This window comes from Venturia canescens, chromosome 5 (assembly GCF_019457755.1).
Source record: "Venturia canescens isolate UGA chromosome 5, ASM1945775v1, whole genome shotgun sequence".
In the NCBI taxonomy this organism is placed as follows: Eukaryota; Metazoa; Arthropoda; class Insecta; order Hymenoptera; family Ichneumonidae; genus Venturia; species Venturia canescens.
In genome coordinates, this window is record NC_057425.1 from 20,658,666 (window position 1) to 20,674,809 (window position 16,144).

At 39.6% G+C, this 16,144-nt stretch overlaps 1 protein-coding gene across 1 annotated transcript in view; it reads left to right on the top strand.

Moving 5' to 3' along the window:
- LOC122411365 (dynein axonemal heavy chain 5-like) overlaps positions 1-16,144 on the top strand; it is a 169,866-nt gene that overhangs the window by 23,421 nt on the left and 130,301 nt on the right. The window lies entirely within an intron of this gene.

Consider the following 16,144-nt stretch of genomic DNA (forward strand, 5'->3'; position numbering starts at 1 on the left):
AAACTACAAATAGCAGAGTCCAGAAGAAAAAAGCATCACTTAACGTCTTCGTAAAGTTGAGTCAAGACTTGCTCTTTACAGAAAATCTCAGAAAACTATATCCATAATGGAGTTCTCCGCCATCAACAATATCATCGCAAAGTCAGAGTATCTCCCTGCCAAGAAGCTGAAAGAACTCCAAGTCAACGAAGAATATCGCGTCTCAGACGTGAGGACAGCAAATACCAAATGGGGAAAAAGATACGTCGCCGAAATCAGGAATGAATTCACCGTATTCCTGCCACCGCGAGTTGTCAAGGCATTCGATCAGAATCCAGCGGTATTCGAGAAACTTCTGGAAACGGCTCATTGTGGACAACTATACATGAAATATCTCGGTGGTGATTGGAACGCTATTGAATTTTCTCAAAGAGATTTCTAATATTCTCAACACAAAAATGTATATATCTGAATCACCGATGAAATGTATGTTGAAGGAGGAGGAGGAGGAGGAATATTGTATAAATAAAATTACACATTTATGAAAAAATTGTTTTGTTTATTCCAAGATCCCTCTATTACATGATGCATGATATACGTATAACCAGTTTGCAAAGATTTTACATTCTTCGTTGCACAATTAAATTTCGATTCGTTGGTGTGGTGGTGATGGTCGCATTTCGATGGACTTTTCGGCAGTTTTTTCAACGATGGGCAGTCCAAAGTCTCCAAATCGAAAATCTCCGTTGACAGATCCAAAAAGTTCGTCAGCCATAAAGACTTTTCGCAGCCTTTTACGAAGATGGTATGAGCGCCGCGTAAGATAGTTTGAATTATTCCTCTTGCCGCATCGTATGGTATAACACCAAAATCCCATGGCAATCCATGAAAATTACGTTCCAGCCATTTGTTTGTCGTTTTATACTTTGTCGGCAGAGAATCCCATGCATACGGTGGTGCGAAGAAAAAAGTGAGAGGTTCAGCATTCTTCACGTCCTCACGAATGATTGAAATTTCTTTGAGTATAAACTCATTGATGGGTCCTTTGAAGCCTTGTAGATCGATGACAAAATCCATGATGACTGTTGGCCGAAGAAGTTGATGGTACGGTTTTATACCAATTTTCTCACCCCACCACTCACAGGATTGTATTCAACGATGCGATCGTGTAGAATGAGGCAGTATGCGCATGTTTGTGCTGGAATATTTGTGCTTGTTTCAAATTGGAGGCGCACATCAACAGGTCCAGACTTGAGAGAATCGTTCTGCTTCGAGCAGTCAATCACAATGAGAGGTGCAAATTTGAGAAAATCCGCTTTTGTAAGCCATGGTTCGGCCTCCGTATTGTAGTACATCGGTTGAAAGTTTGTATACATATCGTACAGTACTGCATACTGATTTTGTTCTATATTCAAATTCATATTACCGTAAGGATAACATTGTGAATTCAAGTATAATTTTACATCAGTAACGTTGCAGTGATCAAAATTACTCGCATTTTGCCTCTTATTATTCTTTCGTCCTGTTTGGAATGCCAGGATCACATATCGAGGTTTTTCCAGCTGCGTTGATGTCTTGACTGAACACACGTGTTTCGATGTCGCCGGTAACATTGGATATTCATACAATTCCCACGTACGAAAACTCATTGGAATTGGGGTATCTTTGGCGATGAATTTCAGCAATTGAATTTTCCGTTTATCCGCCACGGTGACGTATGGAACGAGCCATTCAATTTTTCGTAATGTAATTTTATAATCTTCAGCGGCTGGTTGAACTATGGCATTATCGTCGGAACGTGATCTAGTCAAAATCAATTCGTGCTTTGCATTCACCACCATTTTTCGATAATCTTCAGCAAATCCCAGCAGCATACTCAGTGGTATGCATACGTCAAAGTTGCCTGCTGCGTCCACAATCGGTTTCGTCTCATCGACATCGACCCAACCAGCGTTCTCAAGCATTGTACTTCTCGCCGACGAATGAGATGTATATCCTTTCATAAGAGAAGTGATTCCCACATTCTTATTACGATCGATTTCAACGGCGTTAAGTTCATAACGCACTTCTCGTGGTTGTGTTACACTCGACTCGAATGGCGTTCACTTTGAGAATGGACACGGGTAGATCAGACACATGTCTTTTATTGAGCTCCAATTGACGCGACGTAAAACCCAGCAAAGGTCCAATTGAATTTTTGGATGTAAAATCAATCGATTGATTGCACTCAATTTCACTGCGCAGCGTATAATTATTCGGCTTCAGCTGAATTTGTATGTTTTTAGATGCCAACTCAGTTTTCAAATATTTTTCAATATCTTCAATTTCATAGCTGCCCGTTGGAATGGTCACCACATGATTTCCAACGTGAAATTCATTGCAACAAATGTCGATATTTGGAATCGAATTGAATGTGAGCAGCTCGACGGGTCTAAGAGTATAATTTTTGTCGGGCGATAGTTCGATGGGTGGAAAAAATTCTGCCTCGAGTATGCAGGATGATCCAGTAATGGTGATCGTCAAACTATCATCCATGATGCTCGCAGGTTTAGAACTAAGCACTGTGCTCCATAGTCCTCATTTATATAGTGCATAATTGTCTCGTCGATTTAGTTGCCCACACAAAAATTTCAAACATAAATGTCCACATATTATTGTATCGTATTCCTGATACTTTTTATAATTGTATTTCACGCTACCAACATTGAAGTATCTCATGAGTTCGGGTGGAGGTGGGAGATTGCCGAAACTATCAAAGTATGTGATTCGTTGCGCAGTCTTTTTATATGCAACCCAGTGTGTCCCAGGGCCCACATTTTCATCCAAATTCACGATTGCTGATTCTTGCTTGAGTGGTCCATTTTCAGATAAAGTGTCACGCATGAAAACGCCACGAAAGTTACGAATTTTCATGGCTCTCGCATACTTTAGCAGATCGATGTCGGTGAGTGGTTGATGTGGTAGCGTGATTATACGATTTTTGTCCCGAGGTAAAGACCCAAACCCTGTTTGTATGGTTTTAGATGTAAACCTTTACCCAAAGCGATAGCCTCGAGTGTTCGGTTGTGACGTTTACTTTCCTCCAATTGCTTTTTAGCCGCTTGAGCAGCATTTACAGCTTTGACTATTGCAGCACTTCCACCAGACAGTGCACCAACGGCGCTAAGGCCGGCAAAGATGAGTACGAGGAAGGGCAATAAACCGCCGATTTTGCGAGGCACAGGTAGAACCCGAGGCGTGCGTACTTTAACACCTTTAACACTGGCACGCGCACCTTTCAATGCTGACATGACGATTTCACGGGGGTCACCACTACGAATCATGGCTTTCTTTGCAGCACTGATGATTTTTTTCAGGCAAACACTTTTTTTGGTCTTTTTCGTCACTCCTTTCATACCTAGACCAAATTTCTTTTTCGCCTTCATAATGTTTGTCACGGCCCAAGCACTTGCTCTTTCACCAAGACTTGCGTCTTTCGAGGTTACATGTTGCCAGGCTTGTTCAGCCAAAATTTTATCCGCCAGATGTCGTGCTTCCAAGTTTTCACGATTTTTTGAATATGCGATATCGTGTTCTTTACAAGCAGCGTCCAGCGCGTTTATACCAGGATCACCTGGTATAAACGCGCTGGACGTTTGATCAATTTCGTACCAGGTCCACAATATTGATAGCCCGGTAGATGTAGTTCCGCGGGGTGATTGTTGAAAACAGCATGAGTGCTGTAAAAAAATTGGAGACAAGTACATTTATGTTCTATGTAACCTCGACTGAGTGAAACCCGACGTGTTACTCGTGTAGTCCAAAAAATAAATGCACGATGATTTATAAGAAGTTGTTCGATCTATTCTCTGGAAACTTGCTTCAATAATGAGCAATTCATTACTAAAGGTTATAAAAATTATTACTAAAGGTTATAAAAAAAAACTATTTCAAACGTAATGAATGAAAAAAAAGAATCTGTTAAATCTTGGTAATGTATGAAAAACATTTGGTTCAAAGGAACAAAAGGTTGTCAAATAAATGCAAAAGGGACGAGTACATCGGATGACGAATAAACAAAATTTTTAACATAATGGTATGTAAAATTAATTACGAAACCAACTGTGTTTGAATAAAACAATTAAGAAAAGCTTTCACAAATCATGAAAAAACATTAAAAAAAATAAAAATCTGGAATTATTTTGTAAAGGAAAAAAAAATTCAAATAGAACGTGAAAAATTCATTCTTACGGGAAGTATCCGGAACTTGAGAAAGTTCTAAAACTTGCTTCAAATGAGCAATTCATTCCTAAAGGTTATAAAAAAACCATTTCAAACGTAATGAATAAAAAAAATGAATCTGCTAAATCCTGGTAATGTATGAAAAACGTTTGGTGTTCAAATAAACAAAACGTTGTCAAATAAATGCAAGTGACGAGTACATCGGATGACGAATGAAAAAAATTAAAAACATAATGGTATGTAAAAAAAATTATAAAACCAACTGTAAATAATTTCAACAACACAATTAAGAAAAGCTTTCACAAATCGTGAAAAAAACATTATATTTAGAAGAAATACTGAGGTCATGGAAAAATCACACCGTGTCCATTTGAATCAAAAGAGTTTTATCAGGAAACACCGCTTCCACTGTAATAAAAAAAAAATTTTATTGCAATTTCATCTTCATCTATACTATTAAACTGAACGAGTTTATAGGGCTTGTGGTTTATATTCTGATTGAGGATCAAATTTTGATACCTTTATCTCAGATTTGCTGGTCCGTAACAAGTTCTGACACTTTAGGAACCCGTGGACTTGGACCATTGCGACAGTCTTCACAACCAAAAATGAAAAGGAACAGCAACAGACCGCTTCCACATTTCATTAGCACTGGAGATAAAAGATTCTGTAATCAGAAAATTACTATTATATTGAAAAATTATTCTACTTACTTAAAAGCATTGTCACCGGAGCCTGCAAGTATACTCACCCGCACTCTATCTTTCTTCATTTTCTTTGCGGATCCAAAAATTTTTGTTGATCCAAAAATTCAGAATACGGACCAACTCAAGAAATCTCTATCCGGAAGGAACCAAAATTTTATTTCGGTCTTCTGACTGGCAGTCTTCTGCGTATGAAACTTTAACTGTTGAAAACACAATCTTGGATTTCGACCTCTATTTCGCTTTTTTTCATCTTTACTTTTTTCACCATTTTCACTAAACATTGTCCTGCTTTTAAATAGTCGGTGAAAACTGTTACATTCGCGATCTTTCTTTTACATCACGGAAATATATAGATATATACTTGTACTACAGAGAACTGTCAAACGCGATCTTTATAACCTCATTCATTTAACAACACACCATACGTCATATCACGAAATATATTGTAACGTGGCAATTCTGCTCGTCACTTAAAAATGTATAATTCCTCAAAAATGGCTCAGGGGAAGGCGTTTTTCGACGTTGTCAGAATTCCTCTCGAACGAATACTCCTTAAAAGTCTCAAGCGATAAAGAAACCAAAATTATGAATTCTAATTTTTTATTCCTTTTTTTTGTTTCACATTTAAACATTTCATGGGCGAGCGATGAGTTTAGTAAAATCAAGGAAGAAGCGAGAGCAGAGAATTGGGCAGTTCAAATATAGAAGATCGTCCGTCATTTCATCGTAGATCTCGTTGGTCATCGAGTACGAGATTCAAAACATCGAGCGGTGGAATGCTAACTCAAAGCCCTCACCCCGAACCGTCGAACTCGCGGTGCGTCTATCAGCACCGAGATCCAACATCGATATTGTCAACAACGAATTCTCGAACGTCGACAATTTGAAATAATGAGGGCGAAATTATTCGCGAAGATTCTCGAAGAATCCGTTAACAGCGATCAAACGAGGAGGCTAAGGGTGGGGGGTTAGGTCCCATACTACCGCGTTATAGAAATTTCGAATCGATCTCGTTACTCGAAATCCGGACCACAACGAGGAAGGACGCATTCTCTTGAGCCTCATCTTTTACCTTCGAGAAGCCAACGCCCCGAAATCAAATCGTAATTCCGAAGATAATTGCCGGAGTTACAATTTCTGAAACCATTGTGGTGAGCCGTTGTCTCGTTCATAATTTTATCTCGTTTTGTATTATTTTGCGAGCAAGTTAAAATCGGTGAAATATCGGAAAACTGAACGATATCGAATGGTTACTTTGTCGCACGAGTGAATTGAATTCTAACGTCCTTTTTGATTTATTTGGTCATCAATAGTAAATTTCTTATCGTTGCGGAATTAATAGAATTGCCGAGAGGAATTCGTTAAATTAAAGATTTACATCCGGATCAGAGTCCTAGGTTAAGAATTATCGTAATTTCGTGTTCTATCACCGAGAACCAGTGTATCGTCATTTCGTAGGCTACGCCTTAATTTCGTATTGTAAATTGTGAGATATTATCGTTTGAATTATATTCGAGAACAGATATTCTCCAGAAGTGACAGTTGTTAATCAAATATTATATGACGGAATTATCAACCGAAAAATTTGGGAAATTTATAATATTATCTTTGTTTCTTATTTTGTTTTCTAATAAATTGTATTTGTAATCCCAGCTCTGCATTCCCGTAATTATTTTCCTCTAGAAGGCTCACGCCCCTCTACCGAGAATATCTAAAGCTAGTCCGGTCAATTCTCGAGCCTATTTCTTTTGTTTAAGATCTATAAAAATTTGTCGAGGAGAATACTTCGGCTGGCGCCCAATAGCAAAGGAATTGGGATAATTTGTCGCTTACCTGGGAAAAAGCGTTACAAATTTTTGGCGCCCAACGTGGGGCCCTTTCTGAGGAAAATTTCCGATATTAAAATTCACTTTATCTAAAAATTAGTGAGAAATTATTTCGAAATCTATTCTAGCATTATTGCGTAAATTCAAATTAGTACCGATCATATGATAACCGTCAAATTGAGGATTATATTATTCTGTCTTTCGTCTCTGTCGCTCCTGTTGAAAATTCACTCGTATACTTCTCGAACATATTTAGGAAATTTCGAGATTTGTCGTATTATTGTGTTGTGTTTTTGCTGGAGTGTTGTGTTGTCCTTTGTCGTCGCGCCACGAAAATTTCGGGCACCTCTCCTACTACCCCTTCCACGACGCCGTTAGCGAGAGCATTCGAACAGTCCTCAGTACTCGTTGAGCTATCGTAGCGAGGATTTGTAAAAATTTTGCGATATCTTTCGAAAACGAGTGAGTAGTAAGGCTATACCAGTTCTAACTCAGGGATCTCAGGGGGGAGCGGGGACGGGGGAGCGCGGGGACCGTTGCGGGGCTGCATGGTATGTGGAGGGGGAAGGTTCTCGCACAGCGGGGGTGCGGCGGCACTTTGAAGAGACAAAAGATTTTTTTACACCCTCCAATGACTGATTTATGTTTCTGGTATATCAGATTGAACGGAATTTTCTTTTTAAAGTGCTCTTGCCGAAGATGATCTTAATTATCGGACTCCGTGACGAAAGATGTTTACATGTCACACTAATGACAAATTTATGTGTCCGGTGTTACGTATTTTGTATTCTTGAGATGGTGCAAGTTCCGACAAGATTTCTGTTTTCAAAACCAGTTTTAACCGATGGGCTCTTAGGGGGAGTGCGACAACGGGGAAGCGCATTGCGGGGGCTGCATGGTGTGTGGAGGTTCTCAGGGTAACAAAGAGGGGGAGAGGGGATGCAGCGGTCCTGTTTGCGGCATTGCATAGACAAAGTATATTTTCAGGAATAAAAAGAACTCGTGGATGCCCCCGCCCCCCCCCCCCCCCTCCCCCCTCGAATGACTGATTTATGTTTCCTGCGGAGTTTTAAGAAAAGTCAGTTGAGAAGAAAAGTGCTCTCAATTATTGGAATCCGTGACGGAGACCCCTAATGAGAAATTTATGTGTCCCATATTACATATTTTTACATTCGTGAGATGGTGATGAGATTTCTTTAAAAATGCACCTGCCCTTCCCTCCAACTTTTGACTTGAGAGATGTTTAGAAGAATGTTTTCCGAGAAAAAAAAAATGTTCACATTGGACTAGAAATCTTTACAGAGATGCACTCGCTCAATGACAGATTTATGTGTCCGGTGTTGCACATTTTTAACCTGCAGAGGCATTTCTCAAAAGGCGCAAGAAGGGATTTTTGAAGTCAACCGCACTTCCTCGATTAGATCCTGGGTACCACATTCGAGTTTCCAGAAAAGTCAAGATTTTTCCTCCCTCCTACTCATCCCCACCTCAGAAACGAAAAAACGCGTATATAAAATGAAACAATTTTGAGGAAGGTTCAGACTCTGTTGAGACGACGTAACAGTTACATTTCGAGTCAAATTTCGTTCAGCGCATCATGTCTCTCACCGTCGACATCGCTACCGAGCAATTGCTGCGTATGCAAGCAACTCTTCTGCGGACGTTGGAGCAATTTTTGGTGTGGGAACACCAGTGTGATACCCTTATCGAATCGCTGGAGGAGCAAGTTCGATCGAAACGACCGCGACTGGGATATCACCACTCGGTCACTTCGCAAATCTTGCGTCTCGAATGTTTGAAGCAGGCAACACGCCAACGCTTCATACATTGGGGCGGAGGATTAAATGATCATGGATTAACATGGCGTGAAATTGACAGCGCATTTGAAAATCGCTTGTCAACCGGTGCTGTGATTAATCGTGATCATATCGACCCACGAAAGTTTCTATTGGATGCGTATGAGCTTGTTGAAGAACAAGTGCAGGCTCATATTTGCAAATATAATAGTATAAAAGTGAACACTTCGTTTAACGGAGAGTTTACCGTGGGCGATAAGCGGGCAAATAAAAGTGTCAACACGGGAAATGTTGAACTTTTCACAACATCGGACTTGAGTGAGTGGTATCGGAAGCGAGTCGTGGAGCCGACTCTGAGATCGCTCGAGGAGTTCCAGGAGAGTGACAGTGGCTGGACATTAACATCAATAACAAATTTAACTGTGAACATCAACAAGTACAACGCTTTGCGGGCGGGATGTCACGTTTCATTGGCGAAACGTATACAGTTGAAAAGAGCGGTGGTAAATGTGAAATCGGCGGATAATGCGTGTTTTGGATGGGCTATGACTGCTGCACTTTATCCAGCAGAAAAAAACAGCGATCGCACATCCTCTTACCCGCATTATTCAACGATATTCAACTTCCAAGGCATCAACTTCCCTATGACGTTGGACCAGATTGGGAAATTTGAGAAGATGAATAATCTCTCAATCAATGTCTATAGCGAGAAGGAGGAAGTCATTCTACCAGTCCGCGTGAGCAAGGAGAAGAAAGAGCGACACTTCAACTTGCTTTACATCGAAGACGTGTCGGGATGTGGAATTGGACACTTCGCGTGGATCAAGAATTTATCCCGGCTCGTCAACTCACAGCTCAATTCTGATGGGCACAAGAAATACATCTGTGATCGGTAAGTATTTTTAATATACAACTGTATACATTTCTTTACGATTATGATAATATACTGTAAATATTTGAAATTTTTTATTGTTATAGATGCCTTCATTACTTCCCAACCATTGATAAGCTGCAGTTCCATGAGGTGGATTGTGGCGTTATCAACGATTGTGCCGTTCGACTACCAGCTGAGAACGACAAATGGTTGGAGTTTACCAATGCCAATCGGAAGGAGCGTCTCCCGTTCGTGGTATACGCCGACCTCGAATGCATCTTGGAGAAGACCAGCGCTGAAGAAAGGGAGAAAAATAAGAGCCAACATCATCGCGTCTTCAGCGTTGGATATTATGTAAAGTGCTCCTACGATGATTCGCTTTCGGGATACCACGAACGCCGAGGTGAGGACTGCGTGGAATGGTTCGTAGAAGAACTTAAACAATTAGCTTTGCGCGTAGAAAAGATTCTTCTTACGAACGTTCCGATGAAAGAATTGTCTCCGCAAGAGTGGAGGAAATTTCGGGAAGAAAAAGAGTGCCATATTTGTGAGAAACCTTTTGTCGAGGGTGACGAGCGTGTTCGCGATCATTGCCACTTGACAGGGCAATTCAGAGGTCCGGCTCATTCAAATTGTAATTTAAACTATCAGAATTCGTTTTTCATGCCAATAGTTTTCCACAATTTATCCGGTTATGATGCACATTTTATAATTAAAGAAGTAGCAACTGCGTTCGCGGGGAAAATCGACTTGCTCCCAATAACAAAAGAAAAGTACATCTCCTTCTCGAAAACGGTTCAAACAGGCAAAGACACGCGGAAAAATATAAAATTGCGTTTCATTGACTCGCTCAGATTTCTCAATACGAGCCTAGACAAATTAGCATCCTTTTTAACTGTAGATAAACTCGCGACGTTAAAGTCGCAATTCCAAGATGTAGACCATTTTCATTTATTAACACGGAAAGGTGTCTTCCCGTACGAGTATATTGACAGTTTCGAAAAGTTGGATGAAACGGAGCTTCCACCGCGGGAAGCATTTTACAGCTCTTTAACTGATTCAACAGTTTCCGAGAAGGAGTATGCACATGCGAAAAATGTGTGGGAACGATTTTCAACGCGAACGCTCGGCGAATACAGCGATTTATACTTGAAGACTGACGTATTACTATTAGCCGATATCTTTGAGAATTTTCGCGATACTTGCCTGAAAAGTTATGGTCTTGACCCTGCGTTTTACTACACTCTCCCCGGATATACCTGGGATGCCATGATGAAATATACAAAAGTAAAGTTTGAATTGCTCACAGACATCGACATGGTATTGTTTGTGGAGAGAGGTATCCGAGGTGGTCTTAGTCAATGCTCCAAAAGACATGCCCGTGCCAATAACAAGTACATGAACTCGTATGACCCATCTATTCCATCGTCATACTTGATGTATTTTGATGTGAACAATTTGTATGGTTGGGCAATGAGTCAACCACTGCCGTATGCAGATTTCGAATGGATTGAAGACATTGCCAACTTCAACATCGAGTCTCATCCATTTGAATCTGAAATTGGCTATATTCTTGAGGTTGATCTGGAATATCCGAAACACTTGCACGATGCACATAGTGATTTGCCATTTTGTCCAACGCATGACAAACCTCCGGGCGCGAAGCAAGAGAAGCTTCTTGCCACGGTGAATGCGAAAAAACGATATGTCATCCACTATCGTGCATTGCAGCAGTGTTTGAAACATGGTTTGACAATCACTAAAATTCATAGAGTCTTGAAGTTTAAGCAATCTTCCTGGCTCAAAACATACATTGATTTGAATACACAGTTTCGTACACGTGCGAAAAATGATTTTGAAAAAAATCTATTCAAATTAATGAATAATGCCGTGTTTGGAAAAACCATGGAGGATGTTCGTAGTCACGTCCAAGTTAAACTGTTAACGGAATGGGCAGGTCGATACGGAGCAGAGGCTATGATTGCTAAACCTAACTTTCACAGTCGAAGTATTTTTGCGGAAAATTTAATCGCTGTAGAGTTGCGAAATCTACAAGTCAAATTCAATAAACCGATATATGTTGGCATGTCTATTTTAGATATTTCAAAAACTTGTTTATATGAATTCCATCACGAGTTCATGATGCCGTCGTATCAAAATAAATGTAAAGTCATGTATACGGATACTGATAGTTTAATTTACCACATTGAATGTGAAGATGTGTACGAGGACATGAAATGTAATCTCGACAAATATGACACCAGTGACTATCCCCATGACAACGTTTATGGTATACCGCTAGTCAACAAAAAGGTCCCGGGTCTCATGAAAGATGAGAACAATGGGGCCATAATGACCGAATTCGTTAGACTTAGATCGAAGATGTATGCGACGCGAGTTGAGGGTGAGAACGATGTTAAAAAAGCAAAAGGAGTAAAAAGTAATGTTGTGGCGAGGACCATAACATTCGAAGATTACGTGAAATGTCTCAATGAGCAGATCGAAATGAAGCGTTCTCAATCTTCAATTCGCTCGACATTACACAATGTCTATACCATCACGGAGACAAAAATTGCTCTAAGTCCACACGATGACAAGCGTTATGTTATACCTGGAACGGTAGACACGTTACCATGGGGCCATTACAATATTCCCGAATTTCCAGAAGCTATGGAGGCATAGATCATTGTAAATACGAATGTGTGCTTGTGAATGTTAGAGATTGCGAGAATATTTGTACATTGAAAGCGAAAAAAAAAAAATTGTGAGAGTGAGAACTTGTTCTCAACATTGATATGAAATAAAAAAAATTTTGTGCGAGAGGACTTTTCCTCAAAAACTTGTAAATTTGTAAATATATGTTGTAATTTATGTAAAATAAAAATTTTTTGTGAAAATCTGTCATTCTTTTTCTTTAATCTGCTTTTCATGCGGAGTTGGGGAAAGGTCGTAAAAATCAATCAGACTTTTGAATTTTCCATCTTTATTGTTTACAAATCATTTTTACTTATCCAACTATTGTGTGTTTTGTCGAAACCTAGCCATTTTACAAACAACTGACTACCACGTTTCTTCAATACTTTTTCAATAAGATATATGTCGGGATATTTTGCTCGAAGCAGCTCTTGCTCATAGAAACTACCTGCGATGGGTTCATCTTGATGATCTTTTATATTATAAGTAACTGGATTAGTTTTTCTAACTCGATATATTGTAAATATTTCCGTTGTCCAGTTTGGTGTATAACCTTTTTCGAATACATTCTTAAATTTACTTATGCGTACTTTATCACCGATTTTAAATTTTGCTTGGTTTCCAACTTCTGATCTATTGTATACATTACGCAACAGGCGTTTTTCATTCGCAGTGTTCACATCTTTCGGTTTCATTTTTATCGTACGATGTAATGTATCATTATATTTTATAATTAATGTATCGAGAATATCGATCCATTTCCAGTTTCCGCGAAAACTAAATTGAATCCACATTTTATTCTTAAGTGTACGATTGAAGCGCTCACAAATTGATGCTTTCAAATTACTAAATGTAGAATACAAGTGTATATTATACTTTTTCATCAAAGCCTTAAAGTCAGTATTATAAAATTCTTTTCCTTGATCGACGTGAAGATTTTTCGGTATGCGCCCTTTGCTGAGAATCGTCTCCATTGCAGCACTCACATCTTTTCCACTTTTACTCTTCAACGGTGCGGCCCAGGCGAATTTGGAGAATATATCGATAACGGTGAGGAGAAATTTATGGTTGGAGTTGTGTTGTGCATATGCAGACATATCTACAAGATCAGCTTGCCAAGTCTCATCCAGGCCGCGTATATCCACATGTCGACGTGGATAATTCCGCCGAGCTGGCTTATGCAGTTCTTCAACCACCGCAAGCTTCTTTTCACTCATTTTTTCTTCTCCCCCCCACAGTCCTCATCAATTGCAGAAGATAAGAGTCTGGAGGATTTTTCACTGACTTATCATTAGATGATCTCGTAAAAACTTCATATCATCATGAAGTTCTGAGATTTCTCTCTTTATATTATCAATTTCTTCACGGAGATGGGCGAGCTCGGTTCTCACACGCTTTTCTGCAGCCGCCACATTCGATTCACACTTTTGATTCGTTGTATGAGTCACACTATGAGTTATAGAATGAATGTGTTTGCTGAATGCACCGAGTGTTACAACATCTCGAGCATTTACTGGCTCGCCAACGTTGCTCAGTCGTTTTCGTTCCAAGTCGTAATGACCGTCCGATGTAATTTTGAATCCAGCACCTGGTTTACCCGGAGGACCTGCACCACGTCTACTCAACTTTCGTCCAAACACATCGACGCTCATGTTGGGAATGTGGATGAAAGCAAGCCATCACATGTTAATAAATGATTTCAGCTTCACGCAACTCCTCGATAATCGATATAATTTCATTCGAATGTGATGAATTTCCAGCAGCTTGCGATGCGAGCAATAAGCGAAGACGATCTACCAGCTCATTTGGATCATCCCAATGAACATAGTCGACAGAGGTATGCTTTCGTGCTACCTTATACTGAGGCAGAGCACCACCTTTCTTATCGTTGCTACCGAGCATTTGGGATATATAATTTTTAAATTTAGTATTTTTATCCTGACGTACCGCACCCGTGCGTTTATAAAATTTTTTATGAGCATTCGTTGTGATGATAATTTTCTGATATTTCTCCAAGTCATTTGGTGTTAGATATTTGAGTTCGGGCTCTTTTTTAAACAACAGTTCCACCAAGCCAATACTTTTGGGATACTTTTCATCTCCAACCACTATATGATCGAGTTCGAAATGAATTGGTGAATCACCAATCATTAATCTGTTTTGAGCGAGATTTCGTACTCCATACACGCCATCTAATCTTGTTTTGTTATTACTACGCAGTAAGCCCAGATATTCACGTATCAAATTATCAACATCTCCAGATGATTCCAAGTTATCATCGTCCTCATCATCATCATTATTATCTTCATGAATATCATTATCACTATTTTTAGTTAAGGGTACACCGACATTCTCATCAGTAATTGCATCATGCCAAATATCATCTTTGAAAGAAATATCTTGCTTCATGCTATTTTCTCCGAAATTTGGAGACTCTTCCTTCTTCTCCTCCTGCTCCTCCTCCTCTTCCTCCTTTTTAACATTTACACGTTCATTCTTAATTTTAGGTTTTTTCGTATATGAAACTAGTTCTTCTAATGGTTCAACAATCGGTTTAAACACATCTTGCATTTTCTGCTGAGCACTATCACGTCCACTTTTCAACATTCGATGTTTTCGTCTGATTGCATCACTCGCCTTGGCAAGTTCACTCAATACAGCCGTCTCCTTTAAAAGTTCTTTGCGCTTCATGTTGACACGAGTAAGTCAGACTTTAGACTGTCTTGTAAAATCCAGGGGAACAATTATTTATCATCATCATCATCATCATCATCATCGATAGTGAGGAAAGAATCAAATCCCCTTCTATATCTTCCAGCATTCAACTCACTGTCCTTGTCAATCGTGATGAATCCATACTTGTCCGATTTCCAACACTTGACACACATTTTTTTGAAACTTGCATAAGTCATATCCGTATTGACATGATCATTATATACATGCTTGAGGTTCATATCATCTTGTTTGAATAGCACTATAAAATTTGCATTGTCTCTCACGAGATGTTTCGGAATACGAGTATACGTCTGACAGAGATAAAAACTATCCACAATCTCGTGTCTTCCCATGGAAAAAAATGCTCTCACGTTGTCCTGTTTCTCACACGCTATATCGTCAAAAATGAATATGGAGTTTGGGCGAGCTTCACTAGGTGCCACAACTTGTTCATGCTCGTTAAATTGAAAAAATTCCACTCCTTCCACAGGTTTAAGCATTTGCTCGAGCAATCGGTATTTAGGCTGCTTCAAAGATTTCGAGTATAGATATATATTCTCAAATCTCAAACCATTTGGATGTATTAGGAGCGTGAGTAAGGCATTCGTTTTTCCACAATTCGAGGGGCCACAAAATACGGCTCGAATGCTGTTAGGTAGTAAGTTTCCATGACGCTTCTTCACACTACCCGCTCCAACAATAAATTCATCGAAATTTATTATGGGGAGTTGACCGCTCGAAACTTGTTTCTTCGACTTCATCTCGCATGCGACTGATTGAAAAAATCATATAAATGCAACTTTATAATGTTGGAATAGTCAGTCGAATTGTAACCACTGCGGAGTGATGATTGTACATGATAAACCTGGTAAAGGTTTGGTAAACAGTATAATCAACAATCTCCCCGTGGAACTACATCTACCGGGATATCAATATTGTGGACCCGGTACGAAATTGATCAAACGTCTTGCTCGTGGTGATCCTGGTATAAACGCGCTGGACGCTGCGTGTAAAGAACACGATATCGCATATTCGAAAAATCGTGAAAACTTGGAAGCACGACATCTGGCGGATAAAATTTTGGCTGAACAAGCCTGGCAACGTGTAACCTCGAAAGACGCAAGTCTTGGTGAAAGAGCAAGTGCTTGGGCCGTGACAAACATTATGAAGGCGAAAAAGAAATTTGGTCTAGGTATGAAAGGAGTGACGAAAAAGACCAAAAAAAGTGTTTGCCTGAAAAAGATCATTAGTGCCGCAAAGAAAGCCATGATTCGTAGTGGTGACCCCCGTGAAATCGTCATGTCAGCATTGAAAGGTGCGCGTGCCAGTGTT